This window comes from Phalacrocorax aristotelis, chromosome 21, assembly GCF_949628215.1.
Source record: "Phalacrocorax aristotelis chromosome 21, bGulAri2.1, whole genome shotgun sequence".
Classification (NCBI taxonomy): domain Eukaryota; kingdom Metazoa; phylum Chordata; class Aves; order Suliformes; family Phalacrocoracidae; genus Phalacrocorax; species Phalacrocorax aristotelis.
In genome coordinates, this window is record NC_134296.1 from 5,251,160 (window position 1) to 5,278,481 (window position 27,322).

At 56.3% G+C, this 27,322-nt stretch overlaps 1 protein-coding gene across 1 annotated transcript in view; it reads right to left on the bottom strand.

The window, feature by feature from the left end:
- LRRN2 (leucine rich repeat neuronal 2) overlaps positions 1 to 21,057 on the bottom strand; it is a 36,789-nt gene extending 15,732 nt beyond the window's left edge. Inside the window, exon 1 of the mRNA XM_075115641.1 lies at positions 20,739 to 21,057. The gene's annotated coding sequence lies outside the window, so the exon portion shown is untranslated. The remainder of the gene's footprint in view (positions 1 to 20,738) is intronic.
- Positions 21,058 to 27,322: the final 6,265 nt, after the last annotated feature.

Genomic DNA, 27,322 nt, shown 5'->3' on the forward strand with positions numbered 1-27,322 from the left:
CCTCCCCATCTGGGCAGGAGAGCCTGCAGGCGCTGCTCAGATCGCAGGCATATCACTGGCTTTGGTCCACTGCTTTATTTATTCCCTAATAATCCCCCGCCTGCCATTTGCCCTTTCTGACTGTTGCTGCACTGTGTCAGTGTTTCCAGAGCTATCTCCAGGATCATCTTCCTGAGTGGCAATAGCTAATTTAGAGTCCTTCAGCCTGTAAAAGCCATCGCTGAGCCTCTGAGAGCCTAGCGCAGAGTTTCAAATGGCATTTGCCTCCTTAATCACCCACAGGCTTTAGAAAATGCTATCTGTGATCAGCAAAGCTCTGAGTTCCTGGCACGTGGGGAGCTGTGTGGAGCTGTGTGCCCCAAGCCCAGCACCCACAGACAGCACCCAGCATGCCAGGATGCCCCGAGCATCCTAAGCCCATTCAAAACTCTCACCCTCTGTGCTCGATTCCCACCCTCCAGCTCCGCAGTGACCCCAGCTCGCAGGCAGCATGTCTTTGCTCCAGGACCTTCGGGGCAAGGCACAGCTCCAGCGTGCCCGGGTTGGAGGCAGAAAGCACGGCTCCCTTCCCCAGGCCGACGTGCGCAGCAGCGGCGAGCGCTGCCCGGCAGCAGGGAGCTGTGCTGCAGGCGCAGCCTGTCCCTGGCACTGCTGTGCCATGGCCAAGAGACAAACAGCTCCGGCCCGGTAATGAGCTCCCCCAGTTCCTCCTCCCCGCCGTGCTGTAGAGTGGCATGTTAAATAATTCAGGCAAGCTCCTGAACTGCCTGTAAAACACCTCCAGGTCTTTCTTAATGAGCTCGCTACGGACCCGCCGTCCAAGGCTAGAGGAGCAGGGAGAGCTCCTCCACCAACACGCAGACGCCGAGCAAGCACAGGCCACCACTGTATCCCCGAATGCTGTGGCATGTCTGACTGTTGGGTCCCCAAATTCCTCGGCCACGCACACAGCACCACCAGCACATGGTGGCAGGAGGGACGTGGCTGGGCCATGTCCTGGCTGGCGCAAAGCAGACCAGGAGCTGCACTGGTGCACGCAGCAGAGCCAGGAAGCACGAGCGGCAGTGCCAAAGCCAGGCAGATTCAAAAGAAGCAGAAATGGTCACTGCAACAGAGAACAAAGCCTGGAGCAAAGTCCCCCACGGAGAGATGGACTCTGCTTGCTGGGGCTTTCAAAGCCAAATCCTTCCAGCACGCCCCAAGCCCGGGCACTGGGCTGGGTGCTGGGGCACTGTGTGGAGCTCGCGGGCGGAGCAGGGCACAGCCTCCATCTAGCAGCCTTCCACCCCCAAAGCCTCGCTCCATAGCACGGCAACACGGGTGGCTGGGGGGAACCGCACCAGACCCCGCAAGCAGCAACGGCTCCGGAGAGCTGCTCTGTACCAGTGCCAGAAAGCCTCAGGTGGAGCCCTGTACCACTGGCGTTTCCGTATCCCCTCAATTTCCCCCTCCAGCGTCCCCTTTCCCTTGTGCCAAGCCCCGCAATGCCGCGGGCAGAGTGCGGACGCATCCCCCAGCCCGGCGGTGGGGGCAGGAGCGAGGCACTGCGGACACAGCCCTGCCACCCGCTGAGGGATCGCGCGGGAATGTCACTCATGCCATTAGCAGGGCCCTTGTCCTCCTATTGCCTGTCATTTTCTGGTTCGCGGTGGCAGGCTCCGATGATAGACACGGCTGCTGCGATGCGGCTCCCTGGGGTCTTGAGAGCAATGGGGCTGAAGGAGGAGGGAGGAGGAGGAGGAAGGGGGAGCAGGGTGGGTGGTGGGGACATGGGCCAACACATGCATCTTCCTGGGAGGGAGCGTGGCCAGGAGGGAGGATTTGGTCTCACCGAGGCTGGCTACAAACTCAAGGTTTAATGTTTGCTTGGTAACCTCCTACAAGGGGGCTAAGCCTGAGGTAATATAGCCTGCTGCTTGTCAATGGTGTTTTGTGGTGGTGCTGCTCTGGGGCTACAGGAGGGACAAAAAACGCACGTGGGATGAAAGTGGTGGGAAAAAGAGGGAGATGGAGAGATCCCCTGTGGGCTATGGCACTGCGCTGGGCTGCTCTTACTGCCCGAATTCCCACCCAACTTTCATCTCAGGGGGTATTTCCCACAGCCGCTGAGCTCCTCCGTACTCTGGGGAAAGTCCCAATAGTCCAAAGGGGCTGTAGGAAAACCAGATGAATCCCTGCGGGCAGGAGAATCCAGGGGATCCCCAATGCTGCAGGCACCAGCCCCAGCTCTGCTCAGGCAGACCGTTCTGCCTGCTTTGCTCTTGGCCTGTTTTCAGCGGGACCTCAGGGGTGGGTGCACCCACAGGTTGACACCGTGGCTTGTCCCATTCGTGGTTTCTGGGTGGAGGAGCATGCCTGCGAGCTGAGCCCGAGCCCTTCGCCTGCCGCAAGCCAGAAACTGAGCAAGTCCAACACACGCTTGTCTGGAGAGTCCTGGCCAGAGCAAGACGCGAGTCCCAGATGGCCCCACCAATTCCAGCTAATAAAAAGGATATTTCACACATCAGGCACTTCGCAGACACGTTAATGAGAGCAAACAAAGGCTCCGTGATGAAGATTAAGGGATGCAGGAAAGCAGCTCCCAGGATGGGAACCGCTGGCCACAGCCAGCCCAGCTGGTGGGCTTTGCCATCCTGCTCCTGGGGGTCACCCCTGGGAGCATCCCAGGGACCACAGCCCGACTCTGCCCTCCAGCTGCTCCACCAGACTGAAACACTGCTTTAGAGGGTAGCACTGTGGGGCTCAGCCCTCCCTGATCCCCCCCAGCAGCTCTGACCGGGTGCTGGGAAGGGAGTCGGGCAGGCTGGAGCTGCCAAAATCATCCCCAGGGCTGGGGAAGGGACCAGTGTGGTGCTACGGCCGCTCCCTGAGAGCAAGAGGAGGCAGGATGCCAAGGAGCTGTATATTTCGTGCAGCTGAGAACAGTATAAATACAAGGGAAGGTGAAGGTGTGAAGGGGGAGCCCAAATCACCGCCTTGGCTCCTGCCATATATTTCAAGTGCGAAGGGAGGGCTGGCGGGCAGCAGAGCTGCCCAGGATGGTCACTGCGGCCAAGGGGATAAAGCACACGGCTGTCCCACTCGCGGGCAGCAGGTACGGCCGCAGGCCGGGTGGGTGCAGCGGCTCCCGTCATCACCCTGACGGAGCAAACGGTGGCCCTCGAACTGCTGCGTCCTGGCCCTCCCCATGGACGAGGAGGGGAGAAGGGTGCTGTGCACCCTGGGGGGCTGCACCCACTCAGGACACGTGTCTCAGCACCGTGAAATCCGGTGCTCTCATCGAGCCGGTACTACCAGAAGTAGACTACAATTCAGGTTCCTCAGGTTGCTTTAACTCCAGTGACATTAGGAGCTTTAAACTAGGCAAATGCCACGTTAAAGCCTGATTTCTGCCACCTCCTGTGTGGACTATCCAGGAAGAGAAGCATTGCTAGAAGAGTTAATTCCCCCCCTTCCCCTTTCCTAAAGGGGACATTTCGTGCCATGCAGAATAAATAAAATAACGTGATATTACAAGAGACTGCAGCACAGTATATTAGATACCACAGCACTGTTGCAGGGCGTCTGTCAGCACCAATCACAATGACTGATGACTTATCAAGAATGGACCTGACATTTCCAAATGAGCTGTTTTGATAGAGTTGTCATTCAAATGGGATCCAAAATAAAATAATAATAATAATAAAAACCCCAGATGGGAACAGGAAGAGAATGGAAAACATTTGCCACCTCTGTCCCACCTATTCAAGGGTTCCCAGCTTGGCACAAGGACACTCTGGCGTACAGCACCGGCGGGTCAGGAGGGACGTGCACAGAGACGGGTGAGTCCGTACGGTCGGAGGGAAAGCGGCCGCATCCGCTCTCCAGAAGCAACACTTTGCTAAAGCACAGCTACAGCCCAGATTTCCCTTCCAGATCCAACCCATAGCCAGGGTGCAGAGGGTCGGATGGCCCTGGCGCCCTCGTCCATGCAGCAGGGCAGGATGCGGCCGCGCCGGCTGCCCGCCGCCTTGCTAATGGAAGGGGGTCATGCAGCCAGCACGCCGGGGTGCGTGCGCCCATGTCCTTTCCCTCAAATGGCTTTTAAACTCTCCGATTTCAAAAATAATGAGGCAGCTATAAGTTTTGTGACAATAGGCAGCTGGGGAAGGCGTCTGTGGGTGTTTAACCCAGCAGGCACTGGAGGCATCGAGGAGAGCAGCCCTGACCACAGCCGGCACCTTCAGGGTGCCAGAGCTGCTCAGCGTCCGAACGCGTGTCGGTGAGACACCCACCTACCGACGCTCCGGTGCTCACGGCACGGCGTTGTCCCCCTGAACACCGGAGATCTCCACGCAGACATTGCACATCACACCACTGCACTCTGTGCCCACGTCTACGCCGCCGCTGCCACGCTCAAGCAGCTCCTGGGGCAGAGCCCGCAGTGCAGTGGCACTGAACAGGCAGAGCCGTTCGCACTTCGTGGGGTTGACTTTGCGGAGGGTGTTGCTGTGCCGCCTTTCCTTTTCCTCTAGGCGCTGTGCATACACTTGAATTACTTAAATAAAATAATATCACAGTGTATTATTGCTCTTCTGGAGAGGAAAATTTGCAAAGGATACGGAGCGCCTCTTGAAAACCTGGGGCCGTGTCGAACTGCAGGCAGCAATATTGCACTGGCCCTCCTGGCTGGGAGCTGCCGGAGCCCTGCCCGCAGGACAGGCTCTGCACGCCCTGGAGGCAATCCTGCACCCGCAGCTCCTGGGAGCTGTGCAGGGGTGAAGGTGAGAGCTGCCCAGGGCTGGACGTGGTGCCTCACCGCAGGGAGAGCCTTCCCCCAGGCGAAGGGGCAGCTCGCAGCCCCGGCACGGACAGCCTGGATACACAGCGTGCCCCATGCCGGAGCTGTCTGAGCGCGGGGCAGGGCTGCGAGCCCCCTCCCAGCCAGCCCCTTCCCCCTGCAGCCAGCAAGAGCGGGGCCACAGGGACCCCAGGAGCACATCTGCAGCAGGTGGGCGCATCCCCCAGGCGGGTGCATCCCCTGGGTGGGTGCTGCTGGAGCCAGAGCACCCCAGGAGCTGTGTGGGGAGGCATGGGGGGAAGACACAGCCCCCACTGACTTGTCTTAGGAGGAACTGAAAAAATACTGTTTTCAAAAAACCACCGAAGCTACTCTCCCCATGACTGAGCTCTGAGCAGATCTTTACCCATTCGTGTCGCAGAAGGAGGGAGAGGGGCTGTTTTTGGAGGAACTCTCAGATGTGTCATTATAGGTTTAAAAGGACTGTGATAAACCTGACAGTGGATGTGGGCATGTGTGCACGTATGTGTGTGTAGTAAGAGCAAAGAGGAATTAAAGAGCCATCTTGAAGCAAAAACCTACAGTGTTTGCAACATGCACAAAAGCAACAGGCTAAGTTGTTCTTCCTCAAAATGCAGAGCAAAATAAAGGACTTTACCTCTCCAATGCCTCGTCTGCAGCAACCTCCAGGGCATTTACACCAAACACAGCAGGGAGAGGAGGGAAGAGCTCAAACACACCATCAAGGGGCCAAATTTTGGGCCAGGCTTCTCTAAAGGTGCACAGGGTGCAGATTTACAGCCTGAGGCCCTTGGAAATCAAACCACGACAGGGAAGCGCTCTAGAAACCACACAGAAAAGACATGCCGCTCATCCACAGCCACCAAGATCCCCTCGCTGGCTGCAAAATATCTGCGATGAGCCCCTTAAGACCAGGAGTTAATGAGCACAGAGTCCAACTTCTGCACCTCCAACCTCCCCGGCAAAGCAGCACCACTCAGCACCTGCCCAATTAAATAGGCAGCTCCAGGATGGCTCTAACGGGGTCCTCCTGGCCGTGACGAGGCCCCATCGTTACATGATTGCTGGATTGCCCCGGCTGGAGGCTCCCACGCCTGGAACAGCGGTGAGTGACGACTCTGCGAGCTGCCAGACACCATCCCAGCGACAGCGGGAGCCGGCGCTGGTGACACCGAGACGGCTGCGCCGGGGTTGGGTGGGCATCACTGCAACGCTGGTTTGGTCAGCTTAGGGGTGGCTTTGTGATCCCTGGTGTCAGGCTGGTCTGGTTGGGCATGCAAGGAGGGCCAGGTCCTGCGCACGCTGGCGGCAGCTGGAACGGAGCTCGCTGGAGCAAGGGGGTCAGGCGCTGGGGCTGAGTTGGTGAACGGGCATCCTGCAAGTCGCAACTCTGACAAGGTGCAGCGGGATGCACTGTGCAGGGCAAGGAGGGAGGAGGGAGCTGCTGGCTGCAGCCAGAGGGATGCTGCGCTGCAGGCAGCTGGGTCCATGCTTAGGGCCTTCCAGGACTGGTTTTAATTGTTTTTACCTTCAGACAAGATGGGCTTTGGCCTCACTTGTGCAAAGAGCTAACCAAATCCGCCCTAACTGAGCCCAAGGTGTCTGCAGGGTCTGTTAGTCGTAACTCTGGGCAAGGGCTGTGGAGCGAAGTGGGGGCATGGCTGGGGCAGGATTGCCTCCAGATCCTCCCCAGGTGGCATGAGAAAATGGGGAAGCAAATTGAGCTGGTCGCAGCGCTAGGCAGGGCTGGCCAGGCTGCTGTGCGAGCTCCCAGGTTGGCCGGGCGCGTGTGGGTTAGGTCGCAGGATGCTGCTGGCGGTACACTGGGCTGCAGAAAAGGGGTGAGCAGGAGATGATTTCACTTGCTTTAACTGGCCCCAAAAGACATTTCATCTTCATCACCAGTTCTTTGCGACCTTCCCTGCCCCAAACTGGAGATGACATTCTTCCCTGAGAGATCAGCTCATGTAGCTGTCATTTAATCTTCATCTCACTAATATACTTATTTCTCCTCTTCCCTTTGCCCTGCTCCTTCTCACAACTCCCTGCCTGCTGCTTTTAACAGGACAAGGCAGCAGGGCCGTTGGACACAGCAGAGCAGCAGCGTCCCAGCATGGGGCTCGAGGGCACGCTGATACTCAGCCTCGCAGGTTTCGGATCGGCTCTGAAACCAGGTTTCTGTTCATCCAAGGGTCACAGAAAGTACGTTTACCCGTTAAAGCAAAGCTATTAAAACTCATGCTCAGACCATACTCCAGTCTGGGTGATTACTGCCTGCCAACGCCTCATTCCCTCTGCAGTTTTAATTGGTGCTATTAAAGAGCTGCAGTCCTTCACCCCAGAAGCACCTCAGTCTCTCCATCAGGATGAAGGAGCCCTCTCCTTAGTGCTTGTGTTAAAATTATCAGACACTTGGGGCTGGGGAGGAGGGAAAGCTGTGCAAAGCACCTGCTCCCTGGCTTGGGAGCATTTTGCTGTCACTTGGCCCTGCATTAAACGATGCACAGAAGCTGCAGAGCAGGAGGGGGTCAGGGCAGAGCTTCTTGGAGATGGATGATGGGATGCGCGAAGAGATTCAGCACCTAGGGCTGCTGTATCCCAATGGCAACTCGTGTGCCTTGTGCTGAGGACAGAGGAGGAGGGAGGCTGCAAGGCTTAGAAGGTAGCAGGGTGGTTATGCAAAGTTCACCAAAGTCAGACAGCTTTGCTTATCTCCAACCCACGGGGCACCACGAAACTTCCAGCCAACGCTACACTGGAGACTCACTTGGTATTCGAGACCCAGCAACCACCTTCTTCAATCTAAATTAAGTATTAAAGTGAAAGGCAATTCAGTGAGACCATGAATTCATTAGAAAACATAGCTAGATCCAAAAGGTGCTGCAGATAATAACGCATCGGGGAGGAGGGGATGGGGGGGGGAGCAGCATGCAGACAGAGACGTACAAGCAGCAGTGAGTTAAAATCAGAAAGGGGAAAAAAAATCAGTGCATTATTTTAGACGAAGATTAAATGACATCCCCTGTTCAAAGGGCAAGCGTGAGAGGCTAACAGGCTGTGACAAACCAGAATGCATGGACACAGGCAGCCAATTCCCTTAAATAAAACTTTTATTGGCCATGATATCTGAAAACAAGCAGCCTGCAATAGGGATTAATGGTTTTCCCCAGCTTCCCCCAGAACTATCCATCCCGGGGAGGGCCACGGCTGCCGACTGGGCGCTGCCTCCCTGGGTGGCCCCGCTGCAGCCGGGGATGCCAGAGGGCCGTGGGGCCGGGGGAGGAGGAGTGAGACGGAATCACTTAGCCTTCATTAGACCAAATTAAAATCAGAAGTGAGATGACAATTACAATTTGTGACTGGCTAATTGTTCGCCTCAGAAGCTGATCGTTGTGCAGATTGGGAAGATTAATTGTTCGCAGTCCCAGGTGGGTTGGCTTTGAACCCTGCTGAAGAAGTGGAGCTCCTGCGAGCGATGCTGCCTGCTCTCCAGCCAGCCCCGGGGGTGATGTCCTGCAGGCTGCATCGCTGGGGGTCTCCAGCCACGCTGTGGAGCCCTGGAGGGTTGGCAGACCCCCCAAAACCTCTCGCTGCCTCCGGGTTTATCACCTGGAGTGGAGCAGGGCACCCATGAGGCCACCCCTGTGTTAAAGACCTGAGCGCCTGGCCATAAGGGACGGCCAGGCTGGGACCTGCTGCCTCCACAATGGGAGCCCCCATGGTTCTTGCCCGGCAAACCTCCCTCGCTGCCCACCCAGCCGGGGAGGGAGCTGCCTTCCCGCTGGGGCTGTGAGCACTGCAGCCATCGCTGCTCTGTCATCCCTCCAGCGCCAAGTGTGGCATGTCAAGCCCAGCTCCCATCAATCAAGCCTACCCCTTCAGAGCATCCTCCTTGATTTTTATCCCCAGGGTGCTCGGGAAAGGGTGCTGTGAACACTCAGATATAATTAGAGCTTCTAATGGGGCTGCCAGAGAGGGGGAAGGTGCCAGATTTCAGTGGAAATGGAGACCTCCAGCTTCTGCCTTCACTCCGGCTCTCCCACCTCTTGGGTTTCTGGCAGGCTCCTTGGCCACGATGCTGGCTGTGTGGGAGCCAGTGCTCCGTGGGGGGCTGCAGAGCCCGGGCTCACATCAGCGCCGTGTCCTGGAGGATGCAGGCTGGAGCACGGCGTGGGCTCCCCCATGGGAAGGCAGCCATTGCAGTGTGCAGCCGGGTCCTTTGCTATCCCCTCTCCATCAGGCAGTGCCCTGGCAGAGGGACCTTCTCCCTCTCCATCTCCCCAGGCTGCTCATTAGCTGCGAGGTTCACCGTGTCTCTCTGGTAGCAGGGGACAGCTCAGCCTGATTTCCCTCCCGTGTTATCACCATCACAGCCCTGCTGCTGCCCGCAGGCAGCCTGGCATCTCTGCAAGCCCGGTGTCACCCCAGCACGACCAGCAATTCAAGTCTAAAGCATCTCCCACAGACTGAAGCTCCTCTCCCTGCAAAGAGGCTCTGCCCTGGGTCCCTGCGAGGCGTGGGGGGACCTTTCCCGCACACAGCTCTGAGACAGAAACAGCTCCTGCAGCGCCCGCAGCCCGGGGAAGGCTGTCGGCACAGAGCGAGGAGCGCGGCGGCTGCCAGCGGCTGCCAGCAGCCGGGCACTGGGACGTGATAACTCCTGTGGCTGTACATGCCTGTTGAGCTGCGTCAACATGACAGCAATAGTAGCTCATAATCCGCACAAGGGTGTGTTTGTGCCTTGCAGCAGTGTGTGTGCTGGAGAGACAGGTGCATGCCAGGAAATTATGATATATATTTCCGTGACATACTGTTTCCCTCTGTTATACATTGCAGATGCCACGAAAGACCCCACAGAACTTACGGTGGGAGGAAACGCTGCCAGCCTGCAGCGAAGAACGGCTCCTTGTTAACCCTTTGGGACAAGATTTTCAAAGGGCTCATCTCCTGTGCACCCGTCTAAATGATGCAGACAGCTCCGAAGCTCTGGACGCTGAGTCTTTTTGAAAAATCAAGCCAGTACTGCATAGGAGCTGGGAGTGAAGAGGGATGCTCATATCTCTTCCATTTATTTCTTCATCTCTCTAATCAAACAAACAAGTAGCATGCCTAGAGCTGCAGCAGGCAGGCAGAGGCTGTTTGAACCTTCCTCTCCAGAGATGTTAAAGCCCAGAGGAAAGTGTCCATGTCTCTGTATTACTCCTGGCTGCTCAGACAGCCCAGGGTCCCCGTCCCAGACACTGGGCATCTCGGGCCCTAAAATCTGCAGACGGATGGCCAGGGTAACTGCTGTCCCGGCAGCACGACTGCAGATGCTGCCTGTGCTGCATCAGCCCGAGTGACCTTCCCCAGCAGATCAGCTTGCAAACAGGAACGATCGATACCCCTCGGCACAGCCCGGGGGCTGGAGGCAGGCGTTGGCCATTAAGGCTGTCAGAGCAGCCCCCTCAAACCTCCGCCCCTTTCCTCTAGCCATACCAAGGCCAAGGGCAGCATCCTTTGGAGAGGGGATGCTCCGGGCAACGTCAAAGCCTTTTTTGAGCTCTGCCACCCACGTGGTGCTCCACAAACCAGCCGTGAAGTCAATCTGAGCTACGGGCTCCGAAGGGGGACAGAGACCAGCGGAGGGCACATCCATGTCCGTCTGTTGGGCTAAAAAAATTAACAGGTCTCTCGAATACGGTATCGGCTCCCAGTGAGACAGTGAAAACACTGGCGAGGGTGGCTCACGGCAGCTTGGGGTGCTGGATCGGCGGCAGACCGAGGGGCTGCCCAGCTCCCGTGCAGCCCCCAGCTGCAGTGGTCCTGTCCCTGTCTGGAGCCCAGTAACCACTGGGGCCGCTCCAGCCTGTCCCCCCTGGGATATTTTAGGAAGAAATGGTCTGCTACCGCAGTGTTTTGATGTCAGGCCATTCAGAGGGATAAACTGAGTCTCTTTAACCTTTCTAGAGGGGAGGGGTGGGTGCGGAGGAACAGGTTATTAAACAAACCTTAAAAAAAGGGAAGAATTGCTGAGTGTAATTAAAATCTAAACCATGATGGGGTGTCTCCTGTTATTTTTCTAGAGGTGTCTGTTTTTGGAAACAGTATTTCTTCAGGTAAACAGTATTGCTTTGGGTGAGAAAAGTTGCACAGTCAGTGCCAAGAGAAGAGGCGAGGGCCAGGGGACTGGGGGCCTCGCTCGGCCATCGTTGCACGGGGGCTCAGCTGGTCCCTTGCCATGTTATTTGCCTCTTCATTCATGAATTGAACGGCTCTTCCAGGAGCGAAGGGAGCTGGGAGCTCGCAGGGGCAGCCGGCCACCCACGCCGCGGTGGCTGGCTCGGGCAGGGGCCGGGCAGGGGCACGGGCAGGGTGCAGTGCCAGCAAACGGGTGGGCAGGTGACTCCAGCAGCAGCAGACAGGCAGCAGAACGGGGTCACATCTCACATGCAAAGCGGGGGTGAGAGCGGCCGCAGCTGGAGCCCAGCCCTGCTCCCTTTGATCTTCAGCAGAAGAAAGGTCAGGATGGCAAAGCAGCTGCTTGTAAGTGCCGTGAAATCAGGCTAATTTCTAATTATGGGGAAGTCTCTCCCTTCTTATCTTGCTGCCACATTCAGGCCTCCTTGTGGCTGCGATAAAGTGCTGGAGTTACAAAGCACCTCCTGAGGGCTTGATGACCCCACAGAGTGACATAAAGGAGCATCTCAGCAGTGTCTGCAGGGGTGTGAGATGCTCCTGGGGGGGCTGAGCCTGCCCTGCAGAGGTCTGGACCCCCTTGCTGCTTTCCACCAAGGACTGCATCCCGATGAGCTGCTGTTCTATTGCCACGATGTCCCTGGAGATGCCGTAAGGACATGAGGTCCTACCAAAGCCCTCTGGTCTGGCAGATGCCCAGGGACAGCGAGAGATAGCTCAGTTCTCCCTTCCCCGTGCTGCCAGCCAGCAGCAGCCCCGCTGCATTCAACGGCCGAGCTCGGTGGCCGCAGGACAGGGCGAGGAGGAGAGAAGTGCCAGCAATAAAAATGCAAGTACAAGAGCAGACCCAGGCTGGTGACAACCCATCGAACAAGGGGAACAACCCTCTGCCCCTGTGCTGCAGCAGCTTGTTACTGACTCTGAAATCCCCCAAGTCCTCCCATGATTTTATTTGAGCTTCGGTGCGCTGCTCAGGGTTAAACATTTCAGCCAGTAATTGCAAACCCAATGTTTCAACAGCTTATTAGGATGTGACAGCCAGAAAGAGCACGTTGGTGACACTAAGGGGTTGGACATGAAGCTGTTCCTGGCCACACCAGTAACTTTGTCCCCCCAGTCTCTGCTTACCCTCCATGCTGTTTCCCAAGTGCAACACACAGAGCAAACTCTCTGCAGGAAAAAAACAAGGCAAGTATCTTGTATGGCTTGTGCCTCTGAGAGAATTAGGCAGAAGAGCGCAGAGCCACACGCTCACCTGCCAGGAACTGGGCTGAAACCCCTGCACTGCTCTCAGAGCCCAAGTACATGTTCAGCAGCCAGAAATGGACCCCCAGGTGAGGGCAAAAAGCAATGCCAAATCTCTGAAAAAGCCTCCAAATTTTTGCAAAGCCAGCCCTCACCATGCCCGGGTCCAAGCCCTGACTGGTGTATTGCTCCAGTCTCACAAACTGCTTGGTGATGTTCACGAGCAGCTAAGAAGTATCTAATCCACCTGAATAAACCTGGGTGAGGTATTACTTTTGGTATTAAACATGGATTTTAAAAAGAGTACATTGATTTTCTCTCTGCTGAATTTCACTGAGGAAAAGCTCAGATGTCCTACCAGCATGGGTGGAAATACGACACTGAAGTCGCATCTCTGAGTCCCCTCAAACCCTGCACCAATTTAGGCATTTGCACCTGGGAACCCTTTCGCTTCTCGCAGGACTGTTGCTTTCCACTCTGGCTGGCTCCTGCCCAGTAAAAGCCATCCCTCTCCAAACCCTTCAGCCCTTGTAGCCTCCTCTCAGCCTTGTTGAGGAAAAAACAAGCGGTGATTTAGCACCTGCCTCTTGCAAAAGGCTGGCCGGTGGCTCCTGTCTCTGCTGCTCCCTGGGAAGCACCAGGGATGCTGTGCCTGGAATGGGGGGCAGCACCAGGGCAGCCCCCCAGCCCAGCACCACACGGGTTGCACCTGCTTTTGGGGGGACTGAGGGGAGACGAGTCAACCTCAGGCAGCCAAAAAACCTGTAGATTAGTGGAAATGCCAATAAGTCATTAGGAATCATAAGAAAAAAAATGTACAGTTGCCATAGCAACTGCCAGGCACAGCTTTGGGGCTGCTTCACCCCCTCCTCAGGTGCGGAGCAGCTCAGTGGGGATGGAGGCAAAGCCCTGTGCCGTGCCCTGAGAAGCCACCGCTGCTGGGATGGGCTCGGTGAGCCGTACTGGCATCGCCCTACAGGGGTTTGGGGGTGCTGATCCTCTCCCTGGGGAGCAGTGGGGCTTTGCCACCAGCAGAGACCCCAGAGACAATTTCCGATGGGATGGGACCGCTTGCTCCTTCATGAGCCATCATGAGCCAGGGCGGTAGCTCGTCCAACCCTGTGCCCACCTGCCAGGGAGGAACCAGCACCCAACCCTCAAATCTCCACATTTTCTGCACTGGGGTCCGTGCCCTCCCCACTGGTGGGCACCGTCCTGCCCACGGCTGAACCTCGGGGCACTTGGTGACTGATAAAGGTCCCTTCCCAAACTGAAGGGGCTGGAATAACCCTTCACGGGTGAGGAATTGTGCTTCTTCTAGGCAAAATCCAGTTTATTTTAAATAAAATCATCTAACTGACTGCTGGGAAGCTGGGGGCAGAGGAGGGGAGAAGGGAATTGCTAGCAGAGGGGGAATTAGCCCACAGGAGCAAGACTGCGACGAGCAGGGGTGAGCCGGCCGCTGGCATTACTGAGTTTAGAGGATGCTGGGCTGGAGCTGCAGGCTCTGAGCTGAGAACTGACCCTGAAGTCCCACGTTCCTGGAGGGGCTGCAGGAAGGAAGAGCATGAAGGATCCAGGGTACATCCCAGCTGCTCCTTCACTCATCCCCCTCATGCTAATTGCAAAACCCCTGGTTTCCAGGGCTGCCGTGTCTCCCCTCAGCCCTGGAGCACTTGGGCTGGAGCTGGGGAGACCCCCAGGAAAGGCTGTGCCGGGGTGATGATGCTCTCCCACCCATGCAAAGCTGATGGACCATCTCTCCGCCCAGCCCGGAGGAAGCCGATGCCTGGCAGTGCCTGGCAGTGCCCAGCATCCCACGCTGCTCGTTTTCCACAGCTGATTTTGACAGATGCTTTGGAAAGATGCAACCTCTCCCCATTCCTCTTCTCCCCCCATTTCTTTCCTGCCCCTCCCTCCACCCACAGCATCCTGCCCCCACCAGTACCACCCTTCCCTGGAGACCTGCCTTCCCCAGCATCCGCAACAGGAAAACCTCGTTCCTGTCCTCATCACGCGGAGAGCTGGCTGTCACCCGATGGAACAAGGCTCCCTGCAGTCGCCGAGTCGCCGCATCACCCTGTGCCCGTCTGCCGAGCGGGGCAGAGCGTGAGAGGTTGCCGCTCTCCCATCACCTCTGGGAATTACAGCCCTTGGTGGCCCCACGCGTGTGTCCCCCTCCCCACGCTGCAGCTGCACATGGCTGGCGGAAATGTCACCCACTTTGTCTTTAATTAACAAACATCATCTGCCCCCGGGGATCTTTTTTTTTTCCTTTTCCGGTCTATTCACAGAATTAGATCTCTTCCGAGTGTCCGTGAGTGGCTCATCGCCTCTTAGTCATCCCGGGCTGCTGCGGAGATTGAGGAGCTGTACCGTGGGGCAATCCTGCGGCAGCACCGGGAGGGCAATACCTGGCTGCAGGCAGCCCCGAGGGCAGGAGAGGGGGAGAGGAGCAACCCGGTCCCCAGCACAGCGCGATGACCCCCTGCCTTCATCCCCTCTGCAGCTGGTGCAAAGGGAACATTCAGCCCTTGGAGGCAGGAGCCACGTCAGCCCTCTCCATTGCCTCTGGCTGCAAACTTCCCCCCCCGCCCCCGGCACCGCTGTGGTTTTAAACCCGCTCAGCTCTGCAACTCTATTATTTACAGGCACGGCCCAAGGAGACCATCTGCACCAAAGATACCAGGAAAAATAAGATGGCACCAAGCCCTGTGCAGGGCGGACGGAGCTGCTCCCACCTCTGCCCTGCGGCAGCCCGCGGCTGAGCGGGAGAGGGGTGCCGTGTGCTTCGCGAGGCTGTAGTGCATCACCCCTTCCCAACGCAGCCCTGATTTCCCAGGAGAAAACGACTTTGGCAGCATGCTACTCTCCCCCCCCCGCCTTCTCACTCCACACCCTTAAAAAAATAAACCAAAACAAAAAGCAACATCAGGCTGCTCTGCTCCTCGGCGAAGCCCCCGGGTCCCCGCGGCCCCCGCGCTGCAGAGCTGCAGCAGCCCTGCTGCTGCCAGCCTGCGAGCAGGGATTTCGGCACGAGAAGCAATGGCTTTCAGATGTAAACAGCCCTGTTCATTTAACTCCCCTTAAACCCTGAGCAAGACCGGAAAATGCGCCAAGCCAGGGAGGAGGAGGACAACCGTGGCCAAGGAAGCGGGGACAAGGGGTCTGCGGCTTCCCGGGAGGGTTTAACCAGCAAAGAGGGAGTCAACAAAATATTAAAAAGCCATAAAGCTGGCTGGAGAGTGTCACTGGAATCCCTTTTGTCTTATTTAACAATAGGTTCATGAAAAGGAAAGAACAACAGGCAATTCCAGCACAGAACAGGACTCGGGTGCTGGCGACGGACGGCGTCAGGGCAGCCCTCAAACCCAGCAGCATCGCGACGGAGCCGAGCCTGGCCCTGCTCCTCGGTCCTTTCAAAGGCTTGATGCAGGGGCGAATCCTGCTGCACATCAGGAACTGGAGGACTCATCGACTGCATGAGCCGCATCTTGCTGCTGGAGCACTGGAGCTGCTCAGCGCTGCGGCCAGCCAGCCCTCCGCCAGCCCAGGCTTTGGGACAGCCCGCCCGGCGCCGTCGCTGGCTTTGAGCAGCAGCGGCAGCACGTAGGAGTTAGGAAAAGTGACTCAGAAATAGGACTCGACAGAATTTTCCATGGGAATATAGGCCTTCGCTGAAAAACGCGGCTTCTGATCAGCCGCAGCAATTTGCAAATTCGGATCAAACGCCGCAGACCCTTTTTGGGTCAACGTGTCTAAAGTCCAAATGGGCTTTTCAAGTCAAGCGAGAAGCTTTGGTTTTGCGCTGCCAAACAGTGGTTTGAACAACAAAACCATGGAATTAAATATAATAATGATCCTATGAATGAGTGACAGACACCCAATTGAAATGCTTATTCCAGCACGAACCAAATTAGTTCATTTTTTAATGTTTCATAAATAGGAAAAAACCCCATCTTTTCCTTTTCAGGTGACGAGATGTTAGTATCACTTTTTTTTCTCAGTTTTTCCAGTCTGTTGATCTCTATCCGTATGGTCCTGATGGGACACAGGACAGAGCAGAGAGAGGAGCTTCCCTGGGCTTTGGGGCAAAGATGTTTTCTTCCCCCCAAACGAGAGAGCTGGAGTTAGTTCATCTCTGCCTTTGGGAAAGGCTGGTTAAAATGCAAAACCCCTTTTATGCTGACTAAAAATTCCTCACTGATGAAGGCTTTTAAATTCAAAGCAAGCGTTATTAAGTCTCACAATAGCACAGTGGCCTGTCTTCATGCAAAACAATTTTCTCAGCTTGAACCTGAAAACAGACTCGACTCAGCTTTGGTCAACAGGAAGGACAAAGCTGGTCACGCTCCGACCTCGCACGCCAAATTTAATCTGGGAGTGATTTTTTTATGACTGGTTATAAATGCCACAAAATATGGTTTTATAATAGTGCCTGGGATAGGCTTTTAAAGCTGATGGGTAGCTCTGGATCCTGGATAGGGTCAGGAGATATCAGAGCATTTATAAGCTGCTGAAGGGGGAAGTTGGCATTAATTCTGAGTAGAGTTGGTGAATAATTTATCACAAGTAATTTATTGACTAAGTTTGTCTCTTTTCCCTGTCTGGGTGAAAAGCACCCCAGTGCATAGAGCCAGCACAAGACTTAGGCACCACTTAAGTCCCAATTAAGCCCTTTGTGAATTGTCTGGGAACGGATCCCAATTTTCCCATATTTATTTGTTATTCAGAATTACACGCCAAACAGAGCCGACACATAATTCCTGCTCTGCAGCGTGTTTGCAAACAGTTCCCGGCGAGCACCCACTGCGAGGCCTCCAGCCGTTTCGAGGGGGCACGGGGGTTACTCAGGCACCTGACTGGGGTGGTGTAATTTGTGAGACCCCCATTTCCCACACCAAGGAGCCCCAGGCACTCACCACCGCCGGGGAGGAAGGCAAAGGGTGCTGGGGCTTCCATCCCCTTGCTCCGAGGTGCAACGGGAGCAATTTTCTCAGCCATTTATTGCCTTCCTAAAACCCACCCATTGGAACAGCCTTTTACAAAACCCGCTATAAATAGATTTATCACAAAATACTCTCTGCCATCAACAACCACTAAACCTGCACATATATTTCACCGCCTATGAGCTGGCTGATGTCCTGGAACAGTGTTGGGCACTTCAGCAGCTGCTCCGGTCCAGCACAGGAGGGATGCTGGAGGGGACATGCGTGGGAACTGGTGTGCAGGGTGGCCAGGGCACGGCCATGGGCTGGTACAGCAGGAGGGCGAGGGGGGATGCCCTGGGCTCCATGAGGAGCTCACGACTCACGAGCATCAACGACCAAACCCTAAACTCAATCCCAAAGTCCCAGCGCAGAGCCTTGCCGACAGAGACCACCTCCACTCTTAAGAAGTTTTAAATTAATCTAATTTTAATAATTTTCCTGATGCACTCCCAGCAAGCAGCAGACAGCACCCTGCGCTCGGCAGCAGCTGTAATCCTCCTTCTCATGGCTTTCCCCAGGCAGGGCTGGGCAGAGCTGCAGCTTTCAATGCAGAGCACAGGAGAGGGCATTGCCCCCGAGAACAACAATTTCAATTCCAGGAGAAGAACCAAAGTCACGGGTACCTCCCATGCACACCGAGCAGGGGAAGAGGGACCATCAGTCACTGCCAGGGGCCTCGCACCTCGTCTTCGGTGGAGGGCAGCAGAACATCCCCTTGGAGTGTTTCCCAACAAAAAGGATGTGAGAGCAAGGAGGGAGGGTGGTGGGGAGTTTCTGTGTGCAAGGAGGGGATGACACGGGCCCTGGGCTGATATCTCTGCTCTTTAGGAAATCAGCCACATGCCAACAGAAATGCTATCCCATGGGCAGCTTTTTGGGAGAGAAGGGAAGAGGCATTAGTGACCAGGGTCTACCCTGAAGGTGATTTAGGAGATACATAATCTACTGGGAATAAAGAAAGGGAGCGAGCCCTCTGTTCGGGCTTCCCTGCATTAGAAGAGGTGCTGGTAGTGTGGTGAAGTTCCCAGCTTTTCAGGTGCCCACCTGGTCTGAGCTCTGGACCTTCCTCCATCCCTGTCCTAGCCAGGAAATTCAGGGTCATGTCCCTAAACTTCAGTGATCTGCTACAGCGAGGAGTGGGGACAAACCCGCTGCTGCCATGAGCCAGCACAGCTCTTCAAAGCAGGAGGAGCCGTGTTGGGTTAGAGCAGCCAAAGCTCTGCTCCATGTTGGGAATTGGAGCCTCCACGGCACCTCCTTTGAAGCACTGAACGGAGGAGCTGCCCCGGCTCCCTGGGGAGGCAATTATGCAGCTTAATATACAGTGCTGTGGGGAAAGTGATTTCCTGATGCTCTGCCACCCCTAGAGAGGTGGGATGGGTTTAGGTCGGGGTGCTGCCTCACTTGCCAACCCCTTCCCCTGCACCAGAGGGATTTTGCAGGCTCTGCTATGGGTGTTGGCACAGCTCAGCCCCGGCAGCTGATGCTGAGCTCCTTGTTTTACATTGCAGAAGATAAAAATGGTACCACCCAAAGGAAGGGGTTTAAAATGGCTGAGGAGCAGAGGATTGTCCCCAGATTTGTCCCTCAGCCCTGCTCTGCACAGCCACTTAGGCCAGAACCAACTGGGTGCTAAACCAGCCCCCACTGCCCGCAGAGAGGACCCAGGGTGCTGGGGTAGCAGACCTCAGGGCCGACTCTGTGCTGGGGAAAGGAGCGTGTCCCCAGCAAAGAGGCTGGGCCAGCAGGTCCAGGGTCCTCTGCTATGGGGAGCCAGGAGGGGAGCTGGGTGACAGTGCCCCATGTCCCAGGCATGAACTCCAGTGATGGACACCCACAAGAGGAGAAGCCCCATGGCAGGGAGCAGTCAACACTCCGGGAAACTTGCGTCGAGCCACATCCCATCACCCCAGGGCTGCAGCACGCTCAGGCTTTGAGAGACAGAAATGAGACGTTTGCTTCCCAGCCTTGCTGTGAGCTCTGCCTGCATCCAGGCTGTGGGATCAGGGCTGCTCATCCTCAAAGCAACAGCAGGGGCTGGGTCCTGGCTCAGCACTGGCTCAGCAACCCGAGGGGGGTCAGACGGCAGCATCCATGCATAGCTTCTGACCTCCCAGCCTTGTTAGATCATGGCTTGAGGAACCCAATCCTCATGCCCAGAGGTGATGGCAGCACCCACCTGCACCTTCCAGCAGAAGCCTCCCTGGGAACACTGCTCCAAGGGTCCTTTTCCCACCCTGCAGTGCCCAGCCCTGAGCAACCCCTCCTCCCCTCTGGGCTTGCCCTGGGGAGCAAAGGGCTTCACCCCCTCCTCACTCATGGGTGAGTGGGGCATTGCTGAGATGTCTCAAATGCCTTTTTTCAGGCTCTGGCAGGAAGCAAGAGGAGGAGGAGGAGGAGGTGAGGGCCTGGCGCCTGCCTGAGCACTAGGGAAAGGCAAGGGCAGCCAATGCCTCAGCCACACACAGAGCCATGGGGTCCCTCCCAGTCCCGAGCACCCTTCCTGGGCTGGGTCAGCACAGGGGGGTGCAAGGGTCCCTCCAGCGGGTCCCTCCCTGCACACAGGTCCCCCTGGTCCCCACCACTCCCCAGGCTGGCAGGGCACAGCCACGCACCCCACAGCTGCGGGGAGGGGACGGATGCTTTGCACAGTGGTGTGAGCATGGACATTGCGGGTGGGTGCGTGTCTCCTGGGTGGCTGCGCCGGGGAGGTGCGTGCGGCGGGGAGCAGGGTTAGGAAGGGTTCAGGTAAACACTGAACCAGCACAGAAATCATTCCAACAACACCATGGGCCCAGACCTCACAGCAGCTGCTCCCGGGGTTTGCTTTGCCATCACCTTTTGCCTGCCACCCCCTGGGGAGTCTGTCCTCTCGGATGGGCTGAGCCAGGCACCAGCAGGTGAAGGTGGGTTGCAAAGGAAGGAGGGAGACCAAAGGACCAGGCTGGTTTATTTAACGCAGCCTCTTTTCTACATTGAACTTCACTCCTTTAACATTTTCCACGGAGCTCGGGCACAAAGGGGTTAATGCACTGAAAGCGCTGCTCCTGGCTGGATCGCATCCTGACAGCATCCCTTCCAAAGGCTGGATTTCAGTCTCAGCAGCACCATGCCCAGCGCATCGCCACGGGGCTTGCTATGGTTACCCCATGCTCCCACCGGTGCCTGGGTGAGGATCAACTCGATCCTAGAGGAGTTTCCAGCACTAGCAATCCAGCTCCTGACATTAGTGCCCTCAGCTGCCTCACGCACCCCTTGCCCCCTTCTGGACCACGCACTGGCGAGGCACCGATGCTGCGTGCATTTCCTATTTCCACCTGCTTTTCCTTCTTTTATTTTCAAATACACCATTTATCCCCCATGCCAGAGATCAGTGAAAGCAAAGCTCTGGAATGAGGGAAAAAAAAACCCAAACAAACCGCCAAGCAGCCAGCTCTGTGTTGCAGAGCCCCCAGGCATAGGAGCCCCCCCCAAAAGTCACAATCAGCCGACAACACGGTTAACGAGGCTGGAGCCCAACTTACCTTTGGACTCTCCTCCCGCCTCCCAGCATCGCTGTCATCCGCCTGCCTGCTCCCCGCCACAGCTGCCCACACATCTGGCTCAGGCAGAGCCCCCGTCAGCAGACAAAGGGCCGGGGTTGCGTTAGACCTGCCAAAGCTGGGAGGTCCGTCCTTGTCCCTTTGGGGCTCGGGGACAGGGACAGCAGGTCACCCCCTGCCAGGCTTCCCCCACGCTCACCCTCAGCACCCGGTGTGGAGGCAGCGGGGAGAGACCTTCATCCTTCCCTCGCACGGCTCCTTTGCGGCCGCACACCCGCCGCTCCCTGCTGCCTGCAAACGCTCCCCCCTTCTCCTCCTCCTCTCTTCTCCCCTCCCTTTCCCCATCCTCCTCCTCACTCGAGTCTTGTCGCCAGGACGTGCCACCCACCTGAATCAGCTCTTGCCGGCTGCGCGCTTAACTCCTGCGGCTCTGGCGAGCACCCGAGGGGCAGCCCTGGCACCCCCAGCCCTTTGGGGTGATGCTCCCGAGGACCAGATATAAAAAGCTCCTGCAAAGGCTGAGCCGGCTGCTTGCACCCCTCGGCATCCGCAGCTCGTCCTGCCCGGCTGCAACTGAGCCTGCGGCGGCACCGGGGTCCCCTCCCCGCGGGCTGGGATGCTGGGGTCACCGAGCCCGGGGAGGGGGTTTCTAACATGGCACTGTGTGGCCCCACATTAGGAGGGACGCAGGAGACTTGACAGGGTAGACTTATGGCCCAAATCCCCTCCTGCCCACCAGAACCCAAGGGGCTTTATTTTTCTTTGGAAAGATCTGGCTGCACATGGTCCTGGGAGCCCCAGCACCTGCCCCATCCCAGGGTGCCCAGTGTGACACTGCAGATGCCCCGTGGGGTTTTGCAGCACCTTCCCCTGCACCCCTGTCAAGGCAGTGGCTGAGTCCCCGAGCAGCACATGCTGCCGGTGGCTCACCTCCCCTGGAAAGGGATGCTCAGAGACCCTTAACCTTGAAAAACTCTGGGGGGAAGCTGCCTTCTGCTTTGCTGTTTCTCAGATGGAGAGATCTGGGGTCCCGGCTGTCTGTCACCCGTCTTAAAAGGTGAGGGATGGAGACCCCATCCACCTTCGCACCCAAAGCGATGCAGGGAGAAGTGTCTCGGTCGGGCACAGTCATGGGGCTCTGACAAAGGCAGGATCTGGGGTGGGAGCAGCAGAGCAACCCCAGCTTTTGTTTGCTTTCCAGCAGTCGCTCCCCAGAAATGCTTTTCCCAGCCCCATCCAGCGGCTGTCAGAGCCCTGCGGATGCCACACGCCCCCAGAGTGACAGTGGCCATTGAATCCCCATTTCATGCTCAGAAGCCTGAGCGGAGCTGGGGGTCTGGCTCATTCCCAGAGCATTTGCCTGGGGCGGTGGGTTGGACCACAGGGATGGAGAACAGACGTGCACACACGCGAGAGAGCCAGAGAGGCAGAAGAGGAGGGATTGGAGTGACCTGATTTAATTGGCAGGACTTCAATAACAAAATCCCTGCCCATGTGCCCAAACCAAATGGGTGATGTTCTGGCATGTTGGCCTCCATTCAGCAAAGCGTTTATGCAGATACTTAATAGGAACACATGCTTAATGTTAGCCTCACTTAAATGCTTTGCAGCATAGACTGAGAGTCAAAGAGGGGTCGCAGCTGGAAGGTCCCCTCATGGCTTTTCAAATAGCAAGGGGTAAAATGTGAGGCTTTATTCAAATACTGGGGCCATGCCCCTTCATTTTGCAGAAACCCCATAAGCATCCTATGAAAACCATTTCTCTCATGAGACTGTGGAGCTCCCAGTCAGCTGGAGAAGCCCTTCCAGATGGTCTTTGTGCTGGTGCCCACATCCTGCTGCTGCTGTCAGGACCATGGGTACTTAAAGGGAACAGGGGCTGGGATTGCTTCTGCTCTGCGACCCCCTCCCCGTGCTGTGGGGCCGGCCAGGCAAAGGCCTCTCACCCTGCCCTCCCACTGAACTCAAGGCACAGGGGCTGAGCAGGCAGCCGGCCACACCGAGCCACTGCAAACCATTCAGTGCCCATCCCCAGCGCTGCATCCTTGTGCCTGCAACACGGCGTGCACAGATCGCTGCCAGCAAGGGGGAAGAGTTGCCTCGTGCTTTCTGCGGTGCAGGAGATGTCTCAAGCAGTCCGTGGCTCCCAAGGGCACAGGTAATCACTCAGTACTTGATGGTGGCTCTCGACCTGTCTGCCCCAGGCTCAATCTCATGGCTCAGCCACGCAGTGCTGCTGGAGAGGCTGACGGGCTGGCTTCAGCTCGGCGAGGAACAGGGAAAGCTTTGCCTGCCCTGGCCACGTGGCCATGGGTGGATGCTCCTGCGTTTGGCTGGGTCCCTCTGCGGCACCCATCAGCTCCTGGGGACTGTTTTCAGGGTACCCACTGCCCCAAAACATGGGTCTGGGGGAGGTGGGGTGGCAGCAGCTCCCTCCCCAGCTGCCAGAGCACCATTGATCGGAGCAGCCAGCGCCGCAGAGACCTTGCTCGGGGCTGGACTGACAAGCCAACTCCATAGAAACAGCTGAACCCAGATAAACTGCACAGGGCTTTCATCCAAGGCTGGGTGGAAGCCTGTACAGCACCGTTAAGCCCAGGTCATTTAATCACTTCTCATTCCAACTATGGGGGGTCCAAAGGTGCTTGTTTGGTCTTAAGACTAATTGAGTTTCTTCTCTGCTGCAGACTCCCTGCGCAGCCTCAGGCAGGTCCCTTACTCAGCAACCCCCTTCCCACTTGCAGGATGGGGACACTAGTGTCACCTCACTCCTGGTGACATGGGATAGTTACTGCCTTGCAGAGGGGAGAGGTGCTGGCCCACATTGGGAGCATCCCCCCACATGCTTTAGGTGCAGAAGGAGAAGCGTTTCTGTAAACACATTTACAGCCATCCTGCGCTGCCTCCACTGCAAGCGAGGGAAGGAAATGGAGACGGGCGTTTCTCCCTGCTCCAGACACAGGCGACACGCCGCTGGGGAGGGAGAAGCTGGCCCGGGGTGGCCCAGAGCCCTCTCCGTCTAACACCTTGCTCGTAAACAGGCTCCTTCCGTGCGCTAAGCCAGCTTGCTGCAGATGATGACTAATGCATGTCACTCTCGAGATGCTATCTTCAGGCAGATGAGTACAGCCTGATCCAGGTTTTAATTGTGTGGGATTTTAGCCGAGATGGCACTAATTTATTTTCTCTGCTGCTTCAGCAGTTCTCATGCCTCTTCTGCACTTGAAGTCACCTGGAACATATTCCCCTGGTGCAAGGGGTTAAAAACTTTTCTTGCCGGAGAAGCAGCTTGCAGTCTCAGTATGGTTTTTCACCTACAGCCAGTTACACATGTCGGGTTGTAAGGAGCTTCACGTCCCCCTTCTTATCCCTTAAGACACAATATTAGCTCCCTGGGGAGCAGCACTAAGGCAGTCTTATAAAGAAGCCATACATTTGGAGGGCTAAGTTTGGGCAAGCCGTGCTCAGCCAAGCCTTAGCTCCAATGGACCGGGATGAACAAGGGCCCTGGTGCCTCTGCTTCCCCTCTGGATCAGCACGAGCTTGTCAAGCTTCATTCATGGAGGACACCCCTTGCAAAGACTCTGTGCAAGCATTTGGGGGCACAAAGCATATGGCACCGCTTTACTGTACCTCCAGCAAGGGGTAGATGCCACCAGAAACCTACATGAGAGCAACACACACTAGGCGTCTTTCCTTGCCACCTATGCCTTCAGGGTCTAACGTCACACCACCAGACTTCAATTTTCCATCTGCAGGGGACAGAAAGCACACAAGACCTGATCAGGAACTCACCAGCATAAAAACCAGCTAAAATAAAGCAATAAATATCACACTGACAGTAGCTCCTCTGCCATGGGTCCTGCAGCTCTGCCCACGCAGGCTGGGCAGCAGCATCCCAGCATCAGGTCCCCTCAGACCCACTGCCCAGGCACCACTGCAGCTCCCTGGGGGGTTTCCTCCTTCCTTGGAGCCCAGCCTGCTCCTGCACACCCAGGCATCAAAGCATCTCTCCCACAGCCTCTCCGGCACCTTTAAAACCAGGGAGTGTTGCCTGTTTTTCCCACTGCTCTCATCCCACCCCTCCAGCTCTCAAACCCTGCACCTGGAGCAATGAGTTGGGAGGGATGAGGTTCCCAATCCACAGCATATCCTGGGGCCAAAAGCAGCATCCCAGCCTCCCCATGGCCCACTGTGCCAGCGCCAGGCAAATCCTACACCCACTTGAGAACGCTTGGAGGGCAGGAGGTGATGCTCCCAGTCCCTGGTGCACAATGGCAGGGTTGCTCTAGGCAGGATCCATTCCCAGCAGCAGTTTCCTCCTCTCCTTCATCCCAGGCATCAGCAGAGCCGAGCCTGACTTTGCTGCCTCCCAGCGGGGATGGGAACTGCTGGGCAAGAAGTGCCAACTCCTCGCGGAGACTCGCGCCGGCATTATTCGTACATGGGAATTGGTTTTGGTGTCACAGTTATTATTATTTTTAATGATTTAAGGACATAACAGCAGCTCCTTCAGGCAGCATGATGGAGTCATAAACCCCGGAGGTGTTTGGAAAAGCCGCCTGCAGCCCTTTCTCTGGATCCAAAGAGGAGATACCCCTTCCCCTCCCACATCTCCCCTGTGCAGAATAAACCAAATCACAGCTTAGCAGCAGGCAGTAAGTTATTGCAGGCCTATTGCTGGTGCAGGACAGAGCCGTAACTCAGGCGGGCTCCGGCTGCTCCTGAGTTACGGCATCTCTGCTGCCCATGGCAGGGCAGCTATATGTTACCCTCAGCGCCCAGGGCTCTCCCGTCGTGCACAGGTGGAAGCAGGGATCAATGAGGCTTCTTCCTTCAGCAGCAATGCCAAGAAAAACCAGCTGGGTAAAACACAAACCAGCTAGCACAGCCCAAGCCCCGGAGCTTCCCTGATCTGCCTTAGCAAAGAGATTTTCAAGGATCTACTATGTGTTTTCCTCCTACTCCTTCTTTCCCTCTCTCTGCTGCAAAGGTAAACACCGACCTTGCTTACCCTGTGCTTCTCCCAGCCTAGATCTGGATCCGTGACTCCTCCGCGGAGCAGCGCAGAGCCCGGGGGCTGCGGCTGCAAAGCCGGGGGCAGGTTTTGCACAGCGTGGGGCCCCGGAGCTGGCTGTGGCACAGGCTTTGCGCCTAGCACGAACGGTTGAATTATTGCCATTTTGGAGGAGTAACATATATTTGAATTTAGGAGGCAGGAGTCTTGGGGAGGCTTTGTATCATCCGAGGCTGTCGTCAGCACCGACACCAAGCTTTTTGAGGGTTATCAGTAAATCGTCACTTCCACTGTAGGTAACAGGCACTATTAACATGGTATTATTATGAAGTTCATAATCATATTTTTATATATTTTTATAGTGTCTTTTAGTACTTGTTTTGGGATAATTTCCAAATCCCTCAGGATCAGCCCATGCATGTTAAACGCTGCCCAGAGACACTCCCCCTCCCCTCCCAAAAAAGGGGAGCAAAGAAGCAGCAGGGCGAGGTGACAAGCCCAAGCCCATGGAAGCAGTCGGTGTCGGGGTGCTGGAGCTGGGGTACAGCAAAGCCCTGCACAGCTCAGCCACGCCACGAGTCTGAGCTTGTGCTAGAGCTAGGGAAATGAGGCACAGCAAGGCTAAGGGCCAGCTCAATAAGGACATTTAAGCATCCACCTCCGAGCCCCCATTGATTTCAGTATCTAAATACATTTGGAGCACTGGGTCTATACGGCCAAGCCAAGGTCACACCAGAAGTCTGTAGCAGCGAAAGGAATTGGACTCAGGACTCCTTCCCCAGTCAGAGGCGAGAGTCCTGAATTATGGGGCCGTCCTTCTCCCTACCACAAGAGCTATTTTCCAGCTGATTAAAGAACGCTCGCCCCCAGCCTCACACCACCTGCAAGAGATCGATACCAAACCCGTCTTTTCATACAGACAGGAGCGTGGAGCCCTGATTAACCCTGCTCACGCCGTTTCAGATCAAAGCAACGTCCCCAACTTGCCGTCCCTCGGTTGCTCACTTGGCTGCGATGGAGGGACCATGGGCTGCTCCGGGGGCGGCTCATCCCAGCATCCGCTGCCGCTCCGGTGCTGCTGCACAGACCACGCTGGGTGGGAAGGGGAAATGTTCTTCTCGTTACTTTATTTCTCTGCTTTGGGGCTCGTTTACAGCTACCATAAAAGCTGATCATAAATCAGGGGCAATATTATAAAATGCAGGAACAACCATAGTTAGACCCCAAAAGAGACTGACTCCCTCTGCCAGCCCCAGAAACGCAGAAGGAGCAGCTCAATTTATCTTTCCCCCTCCCAGTCGCCTTTACAGCCACCCTGGGGAGCAAGTTAGAGGAGTGGAGCAAACCTGATGGAGACCCCTATTATATGAACACGCCGGCAAGGCGTGCTGAATAATGTGGCCTTTTTTAAATGGAATGCGCTTTGCATTGCAGAAATTTTATATTACTCTCCCTTCCTCTCCCTCTTGCTGTCTTCGCCCCCACCCACTCTCAAATTTACAGAGAGGAGATTGGTCCAGGGGGAAATAAACTTCCTAAAGAGCACAGG